Source organism: Suricata suricatta, chromosome 4, assembly GCF_006229205.1.
Source record: "Suricata suricatta isolate VVHF042 chromosome 4, meerkat_22Aug2017_6uvM2_HiC, whole genome shotgun sequence".
NCBI lineage: Eukaryota > Metazoa > Chordata > Mammalia > Carnivora > Herpestidae > Suricata > Suricata suricatta.
In genome coordinates this window covers 40,198,709-40,218,239 of record NC_043703.1, presented here as the reverse complement: position 1 = coordinate 40,218,239, position 19,531 = coordinate 40,198,709, and positions in this window count along the sequence as shown.

The window sequence follows — 19,531 nt, the reverse complement described above, 5'->3', positions numbered from 1 at the left end:
AAACAGGCAGAAGATAGAAAAATGATACAAATAATTTCAGAAACCAATACAACTGGTTTCTAGAAACAGAAAAATAACAAAATCAATGAAAGATCTTCTCACTTGAGAAACATCAAATAACTTAATGAACTTACAGTTGGATTGAACAGTACATAAGAGGAGAAACACACAAATTACCAGTACTATAACTGAAATTGGGTAGATCACTACACACACTCAGTAAATTGAAAAGATAATAAGAGATTTTTATGAATAACTTTGTCAATATTTTTAAAAGAATAGTTGAAATGCACAAATTATTTAAAAGATATATAAAACCTACATAATAAGGAATAAATAATATGTAGAGCCTTATATCTATTAAAAGATTGAATTTATAATTAGAAACATTGCCACAAATTAAACCCCAAGAAGATGGCCTTCTGGGTGAATTCTAAAATTTAGTTCCATACAGAATATCTCAGTACTCATTCCCCCAGAAAATTAAAGAGGAATAATAAGTTGCCAGGAACACAAACCAACTTATTCTATAAGGCCAATATTATCCCAATTAAAAATAAAAAAGGATATTATAAGAATGGAAGACAAACCTATATCCCTCATAAAGAGCAACATAAAAATAATTTTTAATAAGTAAGCCTAATTAAAAGTTAACAACTTGAACCAAACAATGTAAAAATGATGATATAGCATAAATAAACAGGGTCTATCCTAGAAGCACAAAGTTAATTTAACATTCAAAATCAATCCATGTAATTTAACATATTAACAAATTATCCAGAGAAAATGACAGGATAATCTCAAGAGACACAGAAAAACCACTGGACATTTTTGAAAAAAATTCTCAGAAAACTGCTTCAAACTGATAAAAGCCATTTATGGAAAGTATAGAAGTAACAGCATATTTAAGAGTGAAAGTGCTTTTCATCTCAGATAATGAGCAAGGCAAAAATGTTCTCACCACTCCTACACAACATTTTACTGGGTACTTTAGACAATGCAATAAAACATGAAAAAGAAATTTAAAATGTTGCAGTTAGAAAAAGAATCTTTTTATTCACAGATGAGATGATTTTCTATATAGAAAATCCTCATAATCAAAATTAATTATGAAACCTCATCAGTGAGATTGCAAGAAGTTAGCCAAAAGAATAAAATGTGATGCTAAATTCTAGCAACAATCAACCAGAAATTAATTTTGTAATGTACAACGGTAAATATAATAATTAAATATACATTTTAAAAATATGTGTAAAACCTGAACTCTAAAATTATCAAACACAAACAAAACATAATTAAATGGAAACATTTAAATATGGACAGGAAACTTAATATTGTTGAGATACCAATTCTCCACAAATTTATAGGAGTGTTATTTTTGTATAAAGTCATAAACTAATTAAAAAATGTATATGGAAATAAAATTGAATCTAGACTAGCCAAAGCAAACTTGAAAAGGATGAACAAAATTTCAGCACTCACAACACCTGTTTTTAAGACTTATAAACCAACAGTAATCAGAACAGAATGATGTTGGGCATACATGTGGCACCTGGGTGGCTCAGGTTGATCTTCTGACTCTTAATTTCAACTTAGGTCAAGATCTCATGATTCATGAAATCAAACCCCGCATTGGGCTCCATGCTGCATCTGTATCTGTCTATCTGTCATCTCTGTATCTACCGAAAAATGGAATAGAATACAGATTATACAATACCCAAACATATATGTACAATTGATTTTTGACACATATCCCAAGGCAATTAGTGGAGAAATTTAATTTTCTAACACATGCTGTAGGAATAGTTGAGTAGTTGTATGAAAAAAATAAAATTTGGCCCTTGACTTTATGGCACATACAAAAATTAATTTGAAATTGAATATAGGAAGTAAAGATACAAACTTATAAAAGAAAACAAAAAAAGCTTTATGATCTTTGGCAAAGCAAACAAAAATTTATATACAACACAATAAACTATGAATAAAAAATCAATAATTTGTACTAAATAAAATTAAAACTTTCTGTTCTTCAAAATATATTTTATAAAAATATGAATGTTGGCGTTCTTGGGTAGCTCAGTCTATTAAGCATCCAAGTCTTCTTTTCAGCTCAGGTCATAAGCTCACAGTTCATGAGATCAGCCCTGTGTCAGGCTCCATGCTGTCAGCAAAGAGCCTGCTTGGGATTTCCTGTCTCCCTCTCTGTGGCTTTGGCCCCAACCCAAATAAATAAATAAAACATTAAAAAGAAAAAAAACCACACACACAAAAAGTTGAGCCAGAGACTAGAAGATAGTATTTGTAAAATATATCCCTGAAAAAGAAATTAATCTAAGATATATGAAAACCCCCAAATATTATGAAGAAAAACAAGCTAATAAAAAGGGGGAAATATTTGAATTAACATTTCACTGAAAAAAGATATTTTGATAGAAAACGATTCCATGGAATGATCATTACAGTAATTGGTTATTAAGAAAATGCAAACTAAAACCATGAAATACCAGTACACGCACACTACAATGTATGAAACTGTAAACACTGACCATGTCATGTGGTAACATTATAGATTAACCACTGCTGGTAGGAATGTAAAGTCCATACAAACACTTTGAAATATAGTGTGACAAATTTTTGAAATATTACATAGACACCTGCCTTACAACACAACTGTTACACTCTAACATATTTACTCAAGAGAAATATAATTGTATGTCCACAAAAAAGACATTAACAAAATAATTTAAACAATTTTATTTGTAATATAGGAAAATCCTGTAAATGGATAACTTTATAAATGTCAAAAAGTGTGCAAATGGCAGGATTATGGTATACACTACCCAGAAAAATTGTGAAAAAGAATAAACTATTGGGGGCCTGGGTGGCTCCGTTGGTTGAGCATCTGATTCTTCATTTAGGTTCAGGTCATGATCCCATTGTTTGTGAGATGAAGCCCTATGTTGGGCTCTGCACTGACATCAGGAAGCTTGCTTGGGAGCCTCCCTCTCTCTCACTCTGTCCCTTGCCTCACTCATGCTCTCTATCTCTAAAAATAAATAAATATTAAAAAGAATACACTTTTTCATATTCTTTATACCTATTGATATATGCAACAATATGGATGAAACTCAAAATAATTATTTTGAGAAAAATAAGCCAGACTAAAAGAGCTTACACTCTATGGTTCACTATAGAAAATTCTAGGAAAGTAAGCTACTCTATCCTGAAAGAAAGTACATATGTAGTTGCTTTGAGATGCCAAAATGATAGGGCAGAAAAGATGGAAAATGCCATGAGGAAACTTTTGATGGATATGCTCAGTATCTTGACTATGGAAACTACTTCATAGGTATACAAAAGTCAGTATTAATCAAAGTATATACTTTCAGTATGTTCAGTTTGTTGTACTTACGTATACCTCACTATAGCTTTAAATCCTTTTTTTTTTTGGAGAAAGTATATTTTTTGTCATTCATTTTGGGGGCAAGATTCCTATCAGGGGTTGCTGACTAGGCTATGAGTAAGTGGTCTCAGTGATTTTTCCCGTTAGCTGTGGCCATGCCATCTGTAGAGATAGCTCTTCATTAGAGACATTAGTCGTTCTGCAGATGTAGGCTATCACTTCCTTTATGTTCTCTGAAAATCAGTTTTCTTTAACATAAATTCAAGAAAATAGATCATTTGTCTTAGATAAATGATATTTTCACAGATACTTGGATCTCAAATATATTGCTATTGCTCTCATTTTGTATGATGATAATTTATCTCTTTTATCCATCTGACAGTATATGCATTTCAAATTCCAATGAAGATATCACTTTTATTTCTATTCTTTTTCTCCACTCATAAAACTGAATGCATGATTTCAACTGCATGTAGATGTCAGTTCATTTGGCATGATTCATGTAGTTATTTTGCAGGGTGAAAATATTTAAATGGATTAATTCCATACATCCTGTCTTTCTATAGAGTAAATGTGTAAAAAATTCTATGTCTCTTAGATTAATATAAGAGGAAGCTCACTTATGTTGAAAATAAATAAATAATGGAGAAGCTTTCAAGATTGGTGATGCAGAAATGACTTGTAGGACTTCATTAGTGAAAAAGAACCCAAGTTACATTCAAGATATCATAAGAGAAAATGATTCCATATATAAAAACAAAGCAGTAAAAAATGGAACAATGAAGTTAACAGGTGGAAAAATCAAGGATGGTTGGTTTAAAAGGCTAATTAGTCCAAAAATCAGGGAGAGAGTGAGATTGAAAGACAAGTAATGATAATTAGGGACTGTGCTAATAAATTAAATCTTATTTGCAACTTCGTCTTGTTAACTACAAAGACTAGCAGACCATTTATACATTGTCCAGTAGTGGTGAACTATCTATTTACTTTGTTCACATAAAAGAATGTAATTTGTAGCCCATGTGTCAAGAATAAACTTATTAGCACAGAATTGACTGATAAATTCTTGAGTTAAAAAAAAAACTAAGTTAGGAAGGTTAGTTTTTCCTTGGGCAGAAATTTGTAGAGAGAGTTAGTCATATTTTAGAAGAATAGTAAAAGCATAATGTACAGAATTGAGATCTGTCTTAACCCATTAAAAATACATATTTTATCTATCTTTTACTCTTATTGAGAGTCTTACTGAAGATTCATTCACCAAATGATCAATATTCTTTCCAATCTTCTAAAATATAAATAATGTCCATTTTTAAAATGTGATTAAATTGTAAAACTTCACACAGATATACAGGAATTTACATGCATACATAACTAATTTTTCCAGTTTGTATTTCCATATTAGTGTTATGATTTTACTTCTTTCTATCTGCTGACAGTGCATCTTCTTATGCTCTTGCTCATTCTTCTACTCCAGTCTGGTCAACACTGTCCTTCTTGGGAGATTTTGGTGAAGTGTCTTCACCTTTAACTAGACAGGCACATAAAGTAGATCTGAGAAGTCATGAATTAAATCCTAGACTTCACATGTACAAACCCTGTTACTTTAAGCAAATTATTCAAATTCTATGTGCATCCGTTTTCTCATCTGTAAACTGTGCATAATTATATGGCTTCAATCACATAATGGTGATAGAGACTTAATGCACTTATATCAAATTTTTACAACAGTTCCTGCTTGATAAGTACAATCTAAAAGTTGTCTATCCCTATCTAGGCAGAATTAACCACTGTAATCTATTAACAAATAATTTAGAAAACATTTATTGCATACCTCATGTTTGCTGAGGACAAAATGTAAAACCATTACTGTACCAATCATATGAAGCTAATAGTAGCACACTGTTACTTCAGTACCTATATGCATTTATAAAATGCATTTATGTTTATGAAAATGCATAGGAAGTGATTCTATAGCTTTATTTTTCTTTTTTTTTCATTCACCGTTTCATTTTTATTTTTTTAATTTAATTTAATTTAATTTTTTTACTTTATAAAGTTTCATATTTTTTTAACATATGCAATTATTTTCCATCATTTACAATACAGTAGTTACAATGATACTCCAAACAGAAAAGCAAAGTAAAAAATCAAAACACCAACTTCTGTTTCATGTAATTAGACTTATACAGATATTAGAAGGTTAAGTAACAACTAGTTAATCACCTAATTTCACAGCTATCTGAAGTGGCAATCGTTACATAGCAGCTTATCTATGATACATTCAAGATAAATGATACAATTTATTACTTGTTCATAAGCTACAACACAGCCTGCTTAATACCTTTCCTTAAATTCCACCTCTATACTACAATATGCTTGAGGTCCATGCAAAAAAATAGCTACCTTTTATGTAGGAAATGGATGATTAAGTCTTTGGTGTTGTAAAAGCAACTTCATTTAAACATAACCACCCCCACCACCAAAAAAAGAAGAGTGCATTAGTATGCGAGGTCTATCACAACAGAATACCACAAATTGAATGGCTTAAAAAATAGAAATTCAATGCCTTATAGTTCTAGAACCTAGAACTCTAAAATCAAGGTATTGGCAGAGCCATGCTCCCTCTGAAAATGGTGGGGGATTTTCTTTGTCTTTTCCTGGCTTCTGGTGGTTTGCTGGCAACCTTGGATGTTTCTTGGATGTTTGATGTGCATCACCCCAATCTTCCATCTTCACATGGCATTTTCTGTGTCTCTTCACATCATCTTTGTTCCGTGTGTGTCTCTGTGCAAATGTTGCCTTTTTATAAGGAAGCCAGTTATATTGGCGGAGGGCCCACTGCAATGACCTCATCTTAACGTGATTAAGTTTACAAAGACCCCACTTCATAATACAATCACACTCTGGCTCTCAGCCTTAACACAGTTTTCTTAGAAACCTCTGCACCATAAGAACCAAATGGAGAAAGAAGCAAATACACAGGCTGAAGCAAAAAAAGAAGAGGAGGCAGAGTTCCAAGGAAACTACGAGCTTGTAGTAACATGGAAGCCACAGGAGCAAAAGTAAGGAAAGCTAGAGGCCAGGGAGGCTGGCACAAACTGTCAGACTGCAGATCCGATCTAGAGCTTGTCTCAGTGGATTGGGAACGTACATCTTCATCTGATCACACTGACCACCTTTGAGAGGACCACTTTGCTCATACCAAAGCAGTCCCTTTTCGTCCTTTGCCCTAGACCTTGGACATTTTGAGACATGACTGAATATAACACGTACGATAAATCATTTCTTCTGCTGTCTAAACTGAAGACAAATGAAAGATTCTGATTTAAGTGATAAGAAAACCACATAAAGATCACTGTGAAGAATCTTTCCCCACAAGAGTACCAGCTCCTTGAAAGCTGGAATTAACTGTGCATTTTATTTGGCAATGCTTCCTTAGCATCTAGATTAATTCCTTCCATATTGTCCTACAGAAGATAATCACATAACTATTTTATAAATGACTGATTCTGTCTAAAATAGACATTTATACTGATGTGAGCTATATATCAAGTGACTGCAAAAAATGAGTCACATTTTTGGACAATATCTTAATTAATGTCAATAAATTTAATAAAATAGATACCTATTTTTAATTAAAGTATTTTAAAAATCAAATCTTTCTACTGATGTCAGTATATTCAAGTGATTTTACACTTACTTAATAAGTTAATAAACCCTGGAAATTTTTTTACTTTGAGAAAATAATATATTTATAAACAGACACAGAAACTAAAATTTGCAATATAATGCTGTTTCATGTAGGGCATGGTGTAATCAAAATTAAGTACTTAACTACAACTTACAGAAATCAATATTGTTAATTTATATTTTATAAAGTAAATATTTAGATATGGATTTGTTTATTAAAGCCTTAATAATTTTAGCTGTAGTAATTAGTTTTTATAATTACTAACTTAAATTACAAATACTTATACTTACTTTAATAAACAGTATAATAAAATTTTCAAATACAAAATTAGTTATATTATTACTTTGATAATTTTTGTATATATTTCAAAAGAATATTTCATTTTACCTTGTCATTTGTCAAATTTCTATAGGAAATACTATAATTAGACAATTGTAATATGTTAAAAGACTAAATGTATGTGTGATTTTAACATGCCACTTAACCTCTTTGAATTTTACCTTAGCTATTTAAAAAGTAAGCAATTGAACTAACATTCTCAGTGGGCTAACTTTAGAATTTTCTTACTCTGTACACAATATATCATGTTAGTTCAAATTCCATATAGAATAGAATACAATGTTACAATCTTCTCCATTTTTGAATATTCAAATGTGTACATATCTTTCAATTTTACACATATAAGCTGAATATATATGTAATCAAAAATAATTTCATATTGTAAGAAAATGTTTTAAAATTCAAATGATTTTGCGGTGCCTGGGTGGCTCAGTCGGTTAAGCGGCCAATTTTGGGTCAAGTCATGATCTCACGGTTCATGGGTTTGAGCCCAACATCGGGCTCTTTGCTGACAGCTCAGAGCCTGGAGCCTGCTTCGAGTTCTGTGTCTCCCTCTCTTTCTGCTCCTCCCCCTCTTGTGCTCTGTTTCTCTCTGTCTCAATAATAAATTTAAAAAAAACAAAAAAAAGTTTTAAATTTCAAATTATTTTAAAGCAAAAATAGTTCAAATATCATATACATAAAATAAATATTAATAAAAACATATCACATTACCCATACTTACATTAAAAAGAAAGAAACATAATGCCTAGATGTGGAAGTGTGTGGTTTGGGAAGTGTAAGAGTAGTTAATACTGGGAAGGCACAAAGGAAATAATGATTTTTCTAAGTATTCTGAAAATATTTATTCTATTAACACATTAATTACTATATTTTAAACCATTTTTGTCATAAGTTGGATATACACTGCTGATTTGAACATTGGTTATTTGCCATTCAAAAACAGAGTGAACAAGACATTAAAGACAGGAAAAACAGAAAAAGAGAAAAAATCAACCAAAATATCAGCAAAAGTAAAACATAACAGCAGCATAAGTTAAACCCAGGTATGGCTGGCTTCAAGTACCAATTTTCTATCTTGTCATTCTCTGGAGTACAATGAAGGGATTTATTAACTGTTGTGTAGGAAATTAGGAAACACTTCATAGAAAATGAGGCATTTAATCCAAGCTATAAATTTGAATAGCATTTCCATAGTAGTAATGGAAGGCAGTGGGGAAAAGGCAATTTGAGCAAAATAAATTATATATTTGACGGGACAGGAAAATTCTATTGGAATTGATAGTTTGCTTGGTATGTGCTAGGCTTGAGGACTGCTACAGGTTATGACTGAATATTTATATTGTTTTTCTTATAAAGTACAATTATATAACACCAGTGCTATACACAAACAGGCAGGGTAGACATGGTTAGACATGATGCCCAGGCAACAGGCAGTGCCGCCTGCAAGCAGGATCCTGCTGCAGGATGAAAACACTCCCTCTGAAATTCACACTCCCAAGTAGGGAAACTTCACAAGGCCATAAGAAAATGCCACATGGAGAGGAAAAACAGATTTTTCCTTCTTTGTATATAAACCACTGCATTATTTTCCTTACTTTAATTTTGGTTTATTGGCTTTTAGTTCTGTTAAATAAACCCGATTATATGTGCATATGTTGTAAAATACCTTATCCTATAAAAAAAGAATATCCTATAAAAAATTGATATCTCCAATAAAATTCTCCTATAATTTTGCAACTAATTAAAAGGAGGGCAAGAATGCTCCCATAATATCCTCTACCACAAATCACTCTCTTTATTCATGTATTCGATCTCAAGTGATTGCCTGTTGAGACAAATGTGGGTGGTGCTCGAGGGCCATTTCCTTCTTGGTAACTTAGCAGAGAGATGTGCCAGCCGCCGTCTGTCAACTGGCAGAGACAAGGCCATCATACGTCATTCCTAGTAGCAAGTCTTTTCCCAGGGCCCTTGGATGCACCTGTCCCTCAGTATACACATTCTGTAGCATAATTTCTAAACCCAAGAATTCCTTGGTAAATTTCCTCTTAATTTGAGAAACTAGGTATTGCTTACCACTCATAAAAACTATCATTCTATTACTATGTAACATAGTGTATGTACAATGGGGTTTATTCTCTCTTGAAACACTGCCGATGGTCCATATAGAACATTTATGCCTGGTTTGTGCTATGGAATAAAAGTTTAAAAACAACATATGCCCTGCAGCTGCTGTACTTGTACATATTTTTCCCAAATAAACTTGATTTATATTTGCTCCATATGGCACTAATAATGTGTGTTCCTGACCCCATCCAAGACAACCTTGGATATAAAACAGACCTTTTATCTGAATGTATCCACTTATACACATACATACAAAATATAATAAGACAAAAGTGTTAAAGGTTATGGGTCAGAGTCACTGTAAATGGCATGACTTTTCACTATCTTGCTCATTCTTTCTTGTTATGCTCCCAATATGGCTTCACCCATACTCCCAGATATCACTATAGAATACAGACATTATTCCCCTTAACATAAGAGCAATTCCACTCTTCTTTTGAATTCATGGGAATAATGAACTTCAGGTACTGCAAGGTCCATGTTCCGCTCCCAATAATTTATTACAGAATTCCTCAAAAAAGATTACCTTCTCCCCTCATAAATTCTGTTGACAACAGCTAAAATATACTTTTTCCCATCTTGCTATATTAAATCAGTGAAATAAAACCTGAAAACTAGAAATCCACGTATGTGATGGTAGCCTGAAAATAAGAACCACAGTGAGAGGCAAATGGGTGTTTTTTGGAGATCAGAGAATTGCAATTTAAGGAGCAAAGACTCAAATAGAAACTCATATTATGTCCTGATGGTACAGTGAAGGTAAGAGCTTTTTCTATAAGAAAACAGAAGTGGGGGGAACAACTATGTGAGTTGAAGGAAACAAAAGTTTCTCTTGGTTCGTAATGAGCAAAGCCACTCTGGGTTATACACTGATGGACGACTAGTTCTATCTTTAGGAAGTCCACCACCATCAGACTTGTGAGCAGCATATCTGTTCTCTCTCTGACTTCACAGGAAATTCTTAAAACAATGTCCACTTCACCCAGTTTGTAGGTTATGGCCCAGGTCCACCAAAAACAGGTAAGGTAATTTTTCTGCAGTAGCTACTCTGGTTCTGTTTTAAAATGGCTCCAGTCATGATAGCTGTTCTCATTATAAAATCTTTCTATCTCTTAAAAATTTTTTATATGTTTTTATTTTATTCTGAGAGACAGAGATAGAGAGTGAACAGGGGAGGGGCAGAGAGAGAAGGAGATACTGAATCCAAAGCAGGCTCTAGTCTCTGAGCTGTCAGCACAGAGCCTGACATCGAGCTCAGACCCACGGACTGTGAGATCATGACCTGAGCCAAGTCAGATGCTTAGCTGACTGAGCCACCCAGATACCCCAAAACATTTTCCTCTGAAAGTTTCACTGATTAACTAGTAGTAGGCACTGCTGACCAATCACTGGGAAATATTTCTGATTGACTCTTACAAGGCCATGCTAATTAGCCATCAAATATTATTGTTCCCTTGTCAGTAGAAAGGATCATTCCAGGTGTGTCATGTCCCATGTAGGAGGGAAAGTGATTTTTTCTTTTGAAACTTAGCCCACATTTGAGCAACAAAAGAGCTAGAGAAGAGCAAAATTTTATCAAGTTCCTTTAAGCCAAACATTTTCTGAAGTTTTTGGAACTTCTTCATGGGATGTCTCATAAGACACAGAAATCAGTTCAAAACGCTGAGTGACCATTATCTGGGTGATGTTCTTAATTTTGAACTATAAAGAAAAAGAGAAAGTTTTACAATGACAAAAATTCCAATAGTAATAAAACATTGAGTCCAAATCACCAAGGAGTGATTTCTGAGGTCAGACAAATAAAAAGATAAAGGAATCAGGGGAACCTGGATGGCTCAGTCGGTTGAGCATCCGACTTCAGCTCAGGTCATGATCTCACAGTTCATGGGTTTGAGCCCCATGTCAGGGTCTGTGCTGACAGCTCAGAGCCTGGAGCCAGTTTCTGATTCTGTGTGTCCCTCTCTCTCTGCCCCTCCCCTGATCATGATCTGTCTCTCTTTCTCTCTCGAAAATAAATAAATATTTTTTAAAAGGCGGGGGGGGCGGGGGTGGTCTGGGTGGCTCAGTCAGTTAAGCGTCTGGCTTCAGCTCAGGCATGACTTTGTGGTTCTGTGGGTTTGAGCCCCATGTCAGGCTCTGTGCTGACAGCTCAGAGCCTGGGCCTGTCTTTGTATTCTGTGTCTCCCTCTCTCTCTGACCCTCCCCTGCTCATGTCTGTCTGTCTGTCTGTCTATCTATCTCTCTCTCCCCCTCTCTTTCTCTCTCTCAAAAATAAATAAAATGTTAATTTTTTTAAATAATAAAATAAAATAAAAGAATTATGGGCACTTCATTTCACCTTCTGTTTATACTTCACCAGATATGTTATCCAAGTACAAAAGGTATTTATTACAGAGCCAATCCACTTTGTTCTGATAGGAAGTAATCAGGATAAAGAAGTTCTCAATTTCCTCTTACACTTAAAATTTCCTAATATCATATGTAAACTGGGGTCATAAGCATAGTTCCAACTATTTTAAGTAATCCACTAGATTCACATGAATAACATACCGATAACTGGGTCTACAGATGATCTCACTAGTTTCAAAAAAAAAGATGTAGCAGGCAATATCCAACACAATATTGAAGGAAAAGGACAAAGCTAAAGGACAGACATTATCTGATGTGAAGACTTAGTATAAAACTACAGCAATCATAACTATGTGGTAGATGATATATGGGTGACAAATAAGCATATAAAAATGCTCCAAGTTATATGCCATCAGGGCAATTCAAGTTAAAACAATAATGAGATACCAGTACACACCAGTCATTCTGCTTGGTATTTACCCAAAGAAGTTGGAAATTTATGTTCACACAAAAAACAGCACATGGGTAAATACAGCAGCTTTATTCATAACTGCCATTACTTGGAAGCAATCGAGATGTCCTACAGTAGGTGAATGGATAAATAAACTGTGGTGGATCCAGGCACTGAAATGTCATTCAGAACTAAAAAGGAATGAGTTATCAACTCATAAAAAGACATGAAGGAAACTTGAATGTATATTACTAAGTGAAAGAAGCCAATATAAAAATGCTACATACTGTAGGATTCCAACTATCTGGCATTCTGGAAAAGGTAAAACTGTAAAGACAATAAAAGGATCCATAGCACCAGAAGTTTAGAGAGAAGGGATGAATACGTGAAGCACAGATTTTTAGGGCAGTGATACTTCTCTGTACGAATCTGTAATAATTGATACATGTTATCCCAAACCCACAGAATGTACAAGACCAAAAGTGAACCAAACAGTAATAACCCAGGGAGTTTGGATGTTAATGATGTTTCTGTGAACGTTCATCAATTGTTACAAGTATATGAGTCTGGGGACATCCGGTAGCTCAGTCAGTTAAGCATCCAATTCTTGATTTCAGCTAAGGTCAGGATCTCATGATCAAGCCCTGAGTCAGGCTCTCTGCTGACAACATGGAGCCTATTTGGGAATTTCTCTCTCCCTCTCTGTACCACCACTCCTCCTCTCTCCCTCTCTCAAAATTAATAAACTTAAAAAGTGTATCAGTTTGGTAGGGGAATGGGTATTATTGATACAGGGAACATAAAGATCTGTACTTTGTCCTCAATTTTGCTACGGACCTTAAACTACTCTAAAAAATAAAATCTTAATTTAAGGAATATAAATAAATACAAAAATTGAGGTAGAGTGTTCAAAATGCATTGTAGTTGTTGCCAAAATAATACTACACTATATTTTCTATCAAACATAATATATTTCCTTTTTCCATATGAAAAGAAGAGATTAATCTAGTTTTCAAGACTCAAAAGGATAGTATGTAGCAGTCATAGTTCAGAAGGATAGAAATAAATCATGAGTTGTTAAGAAATAAAATCCTATCACAATAGTTTCCATGGTAGATATTTGACATGATGGAAAACTTAACCCTTAATTCATGAAAAGAACAGAACAAAAAAAAACTTGGCTTTATATATTTTCCATTCCAATGAGCTATGCATGGATGGAGGACAATGAAATACTGGTTGGTACAAAATAATTTTCTCACTAAACAGAATTACAAGACCCAATATCAAGCAAGTGACAATTTTTGTTCTATTTTCATGCTCTCACAGATGTTACAAACTAATTTTTAGCCTTAATTACTAAGTATTTCAGATCTTACACATCTTGAAAAATATTAACAAAACCATGATCCCTTAGAGGCTGCTATGTAGCTAAAAGTTGTGTGTGTTTTTCCCTCAATATGTGGTTACAGTGTGAACTGTAACTGTGAAAATGACATTGTGGGCCACTATATTTATCCTCTCAGTGAGTTGAGCAGCGCATCAAGTTTACTTAGTTTATAATTATTTTTATCACTTGATGCTGCAGGCACAACCTGGGAGAAAAAATTTAGCAGTTGCTTTCTGAGTTTTATATCATCACCCATAATAGGAACTCAGCACTTGAATTTGTCAAGTTGATTGACATACACAGGGAGATACTATAACTCAGTACTCTGGCAAGCCCTCATTGATACCCTCGTCTGGAAACGGTTTTTACTTTCCCTTTTATTAGTATTTTAAATAATCTTTTTTTTAATTTAAAAAAAATGGTTTAATGTTTATTCAGTTTTGAGAAAGAGAGAAAGAGAGAGAAAGCAATTTGGGGAAAGGCAGAGAGAGACACACACAAAATCCAAAGCAGGCTCCAGGCTCTGAGCTGTCAGCACAGAGCCAGACTCTGGGCTGGAACCCACGAGCCATGAGATCATGACCTGAGCTTAACCAACTGTACAACACAGGAACCCTTAAAATAATCTTAAATTGAACAATATTGTAAGGTAGAATGAAATTCTTTTTCTAAATATTCCTGAAGAAATACATTCATGCTACACATACCAAAATGTTACTCTTAACTAAAGGATATATTATTTTATATAAGATTTTTAAGTAAATATATGAAAATCACAGCTATTTTAAAAGCTTTTTATAAAGCTTTTTGGCATTAGCATAACTGAATAGCAATTAGGGAAACATCATGCTTTTATAAAAAGAGAATAGGACTTGGATGCAAAATATTAGTTTTCTAAATAGTTGCAAAATGCATTGTTACTTTGAGACAATGACTTCATTATGCCTTCAATATGCCTCAGTATTCATACATGTAAAATGAGAATGATATCTACTTTACTGAGTTATTATTAAAGGACATTAAGATAATATATGTCAAAGGTTTTTGTAAACTATATACTGTAGACATTTTGTTTAACATTCTTGTATTCTCAAAGAAAGTAAAGAAAGAAGGTCAAAAATGCCTAGATTTTCTTATGGTAACAAAGGATTGCAAAATCTAAATGACTTAAAGCAACACATGCTTATTTGTCATTCTGTCTTTTGCAATAAGGATTTGTTTATCGTGGTCATACAGAGCCCCAAACCGATGAAGCAGCTACCATACCAAATGTTTCTGTTTGCTACAGAGGGAGATGGAGAATCTTGCACTGGTGAGAAAGTGATCTAGACCAGAACTGACACACATTCATTTTTGCTGTAAACATTGATTTGCCAGTACAAGGATCCTGGTAATGACAAACAAGCCAGGAAATACAGATTCACCATGTGTGTGCCTTGAAGGAAGGGGATGGAAAATAACTGTCAACGGCAATGTGGTTATTACAGAATGTAAATTTTGAAAATTCGAGTCAAATGCATAGTAAGAATCCATTTTACATCCATGAGATTAACAAAATTTAAGTCTGACAATTCTACATATTAGCAAGGATGTGGAGTAAAGGATATTCTTTATATTTTTTGTTTTATTTTTTTTCTATTTTTAGAAAAGGGTGTACAACAAAGGCGGAGAGGGAGAGGGAGAGGGAGAGAGAGACAGAGACAGAGACAGAGACAGAGACAGAGAGAATCCCAAGCAGGATCTGTGAGGCTGTGCAAGGCTCAACCCCACAAATTGTTAGATGAACGCCTGATACAAAATAAAGTCACTTAACTGACTGAGCCACTCAGGCACCACAGCAGAGGACATTCTCATATATCAGTGGTGGAGTATACATTGATCCATGCCACTTGGAGAAAAAATTGAAAAAAAAAAAAAAAAAACCCTTAAGAAAGTAAAACACATGCAAACTCTAAATCTTATTCTACTGATTCATTTTCACTCTTTTAAAAAAATAGATTGCCCAAATAATAAGTACTTATTGAAAACAACCTACATGTCTACATATTCATAAACAAAGGATGAATAAATCAAAATTATGGTTTACACACATACACAAACACACATAAAGAGTAAACTAGAATTATATTTAGACTCTTGAATGAACTATCACAAAAAAGAAATATCGAACTTTAAAAAGGAAATAACAGAATGACATGCATAGTATAGCATAACTTACATAAAACTGTAAAAAGGTGAACATAATTATTTAATTTATGACAAATATCTCATATAATTAGGTATTTATTATATCACATTTAGACTTTGTAATTTAAATGATGGAGATACTGGTATACATATTATTTATTCCTTTATTTTATTTATTATAATAAAATAATTTTATTTTATTGCATTTATCATTTAGTTATTTTATTAAATTTATATTTAGATGTATATAAATTAATTATATAAAAAGATGTCTTTTTATAAATCTAAGTAGAGAATGAGAAAAAATTCTGATAAAAAAACAATAGAGATAAAATTAGCTATCATTAGGGATTAGAAAGTTATTATTAGGCATTAGAAAGTGGCTGAATGTTAACCTCAACTGGACATTCATCCAAATTAAACTAGTGAATTTTCACATGTGAAAAGTAAAAACAAGATTTTTTAAATCCTTAAAAGGATTTTTTTCAAAGTTTGAAATGTTTAAGAAGCAGAAAAGTATTTTATGCAATGAGAAATAGTAATCACACTTCCTCTGCCCACCCTCTCCAAAATTATAATATAGAGATAAATGTATAGACAAGTCCTTATAAATTTCTAGAATAAAACTTTCAGCTATTAAAAAAACAATACCATCAAAGCTTACCTTACAATTCCCTGTTTAACCTTGAGTTAGTGGTATGTTGACAATGTTTTCCAAAAGCAGATTATTAAATATTCAGAAATTTTGTAAGGCATGTGTTACAGTTATGATGAGCAATGTACATCATGCAAACACTACAAATAAAGATTTTTATTGTTTTTTAATTTAGATATAGTTTTCATTTCTGGAAGTTTTCATTGTTTACCTGTTCAGACATTGGTTATAATACCTTCAAAATTCCTTGCACAGCCTTCTAAATCCAGATCAGCATGTGGACTTCTTTCCAAATTTAAGCACACTTCCTTTGTCTATTGGAAGTCACTTCAAATAATCTTGGAAGCATAAAATTAAAGTTAAGGCCTTGCAGTAGAACACTACCATTCTGGTCTAAATTTATTGTTTAATAATGGTTTAATAATCACCTCTACATTATGTAATACCCAGGGGGATAAATATAAACATAATGTACCTCAATTAAAGATTTTTGTCATGTGCCTTGAGCTCTTTGGAGACTAAATTCTATTTTTAACATGTGTTTAGTTTTGAATATTCAATATTTATACACATGTTTACAAATACATGTTTCTGAGGGGAGTCCTATAATTTGTAAATCAGTTTGAGTCATACATTTTAAGAGACAACACAGAAATCAATTGATATATTCATAAGCAATATTTAAAATAATCTGAGCACAAGTTGAAAGTATGATGAATGTTTTCAGTAATATTCTAGGCATATGAACTTGGAAAAATGTAGAAAAACTGGAGAATGAAGAAAAAGTGAACATTTTTATTTATTTCTATTAAAATAAAAAATATTCCAATTACAGAAATGTAATAGGAAATTTATAAAATCTACTTTGAAATACATATTAAAGAATAGTTATGAGTCCTGATTTTCTGTAGTTGGCATGATGATATGAACACAACTACTGACAACATAGGTGCTCCTAATATTAGATATAAAAATGTACTATTAGACATATATATTGTCAGATATAGAAAAAGTTATTAGAAAAATACCTTGCTTCTCTGCACTGTATGTCCTTATTTAAATAGTTTATGTATTCATTGAGGAAAATATAATTTACAGATTAAAATATCTAAATATCTTCATAATGATAGATAATTTGGAGAAAATATCCATGATTTATGAGTAATTAAAACAAGAAATGGCTATTAGGAAGTAGAAAGAGATTGCTAAGAGGAAATTCTGCAAAATTAAACATATTTTGAAGGCTTGCTGGAACATGTAAGAGAAATACCACTGATCTAATATATCTTGGATTCAACAATGCTGTCTTTAGGAAGACAATCTTTTATCTTGAATATCTATAATGCTTATTTGACAAAAATTCAGGTTTTCTAAGCAATGTGTTACAGCAGATCCCGTGAGATAACAAAGTAAAAGAGATTAATTATAACACTTTAAAAAATCATATTCAGAGGTCAATGATGAACAAATAGCAAGCAACCAAGAAGTCCCATGAAAACTTTTAGTTCTCATCTCTCTGATGATGAGTTTATATAAAACAATGATTAAATCTATTTACTAGCCAAGCAATGAATCAAATCAAATACAATAAAAATGTCAAAATGGAAAATGTGACTATCACACCTGGATCCCATCGCCTCTAATTCCTTCCAAACATAATAAAACATAAACTATAGAATTACCAAGACCTAACAATCTGAAAATTAAAGAAAGATAACTTCATAGGGAGTTTGGATAGGTTTAAAATAAATCAATAGTGCCTTTGATGATCAATAAAACTAAAATGGAAATTTTTAATGCTGGGGTACAACAATTATGTAAATCTAAAAAGCAGCCTAGCCTCATACAAATTATTAATCTTATCTCTTACTAGTATATGGCACTGACTAGTGATTGATTACCTATACACACAAGCCCAAAAACAAACAAGCAAACAAAAAAAAAGACCTAAAGAAACCCAAGCTTTAACAACTGGAATGGCCAAAAAATCTTTCATCTATATTAAAATGTATTTTAGTCCTGAGTATGATAACTGTGCTAACTCTGGATGTAATGCCACAGAGTTCTGAGGAATCTGTTTAGGGTTGAAACTCTTTACCTGTATACTCTTTTCACAGTGAAAGAAAATCTAAGTAACCAACTTCCATTTGCCAAACAACTGGGTTCCATTACTCCAGGATTTTAAGTTTATTTTCATTAAGCAGCCTTGGCAGAGCAGGTGTTTTGTTAAAACAATCTATGATAATAACTTTCTCAGTCATCTATTTGTTGGTAAATCCCAAAAAATGTTCACAGGAATGTCTGATCCAGGCCAACATTGTGTGCAGCATCCCCCAAAAGGAAGGTTATTTACAGATCTTTTCATTCTTTCTTTCCCAATTTTCAATTACAAAGGGCGCCATCTAGACTATATTTGATATGTAAAGGAAAATATTAACTTTTAGAATTTTAAAAGGCTTTGAACATTTTGAGCACACTCAAAATAACTGATTAAGAAAATAAAAAGATGAATAATTGTCTCAGCATAAGAATATCTAACAAATAGTGTATTACGTCTCCAGTGGAAACTAGGTAATAATCTCTGTTTTATGAGAGAAGATAGTTTAAATTGGGGCTGAAGAGTGCAAAAGTTAGAGTTCAAATGCATGAATAAGATTTCTAAGAAAGCATATTTTGGCTCAATTTTAAGTCCATGGCTGCCACGGGAAGAATGAAGAAAGATCTTTGATAATCTTTTCAATCTTACTGCTTACTACGACTGAGTTGAGTCAAGAATATTTGTTAGATTTCAGGTCACTGACTGAGCCACATTGATAATGGTTAAGTGAGAATCAATAGTTTAAAAAGGTAACGTGTATTGGGACACCTGGATGGCTCAGTTCGTTAAGTATCCAATTTCGGCTCAGGTCATAATCTCACCGTTCATGGGTTCGAGCCCT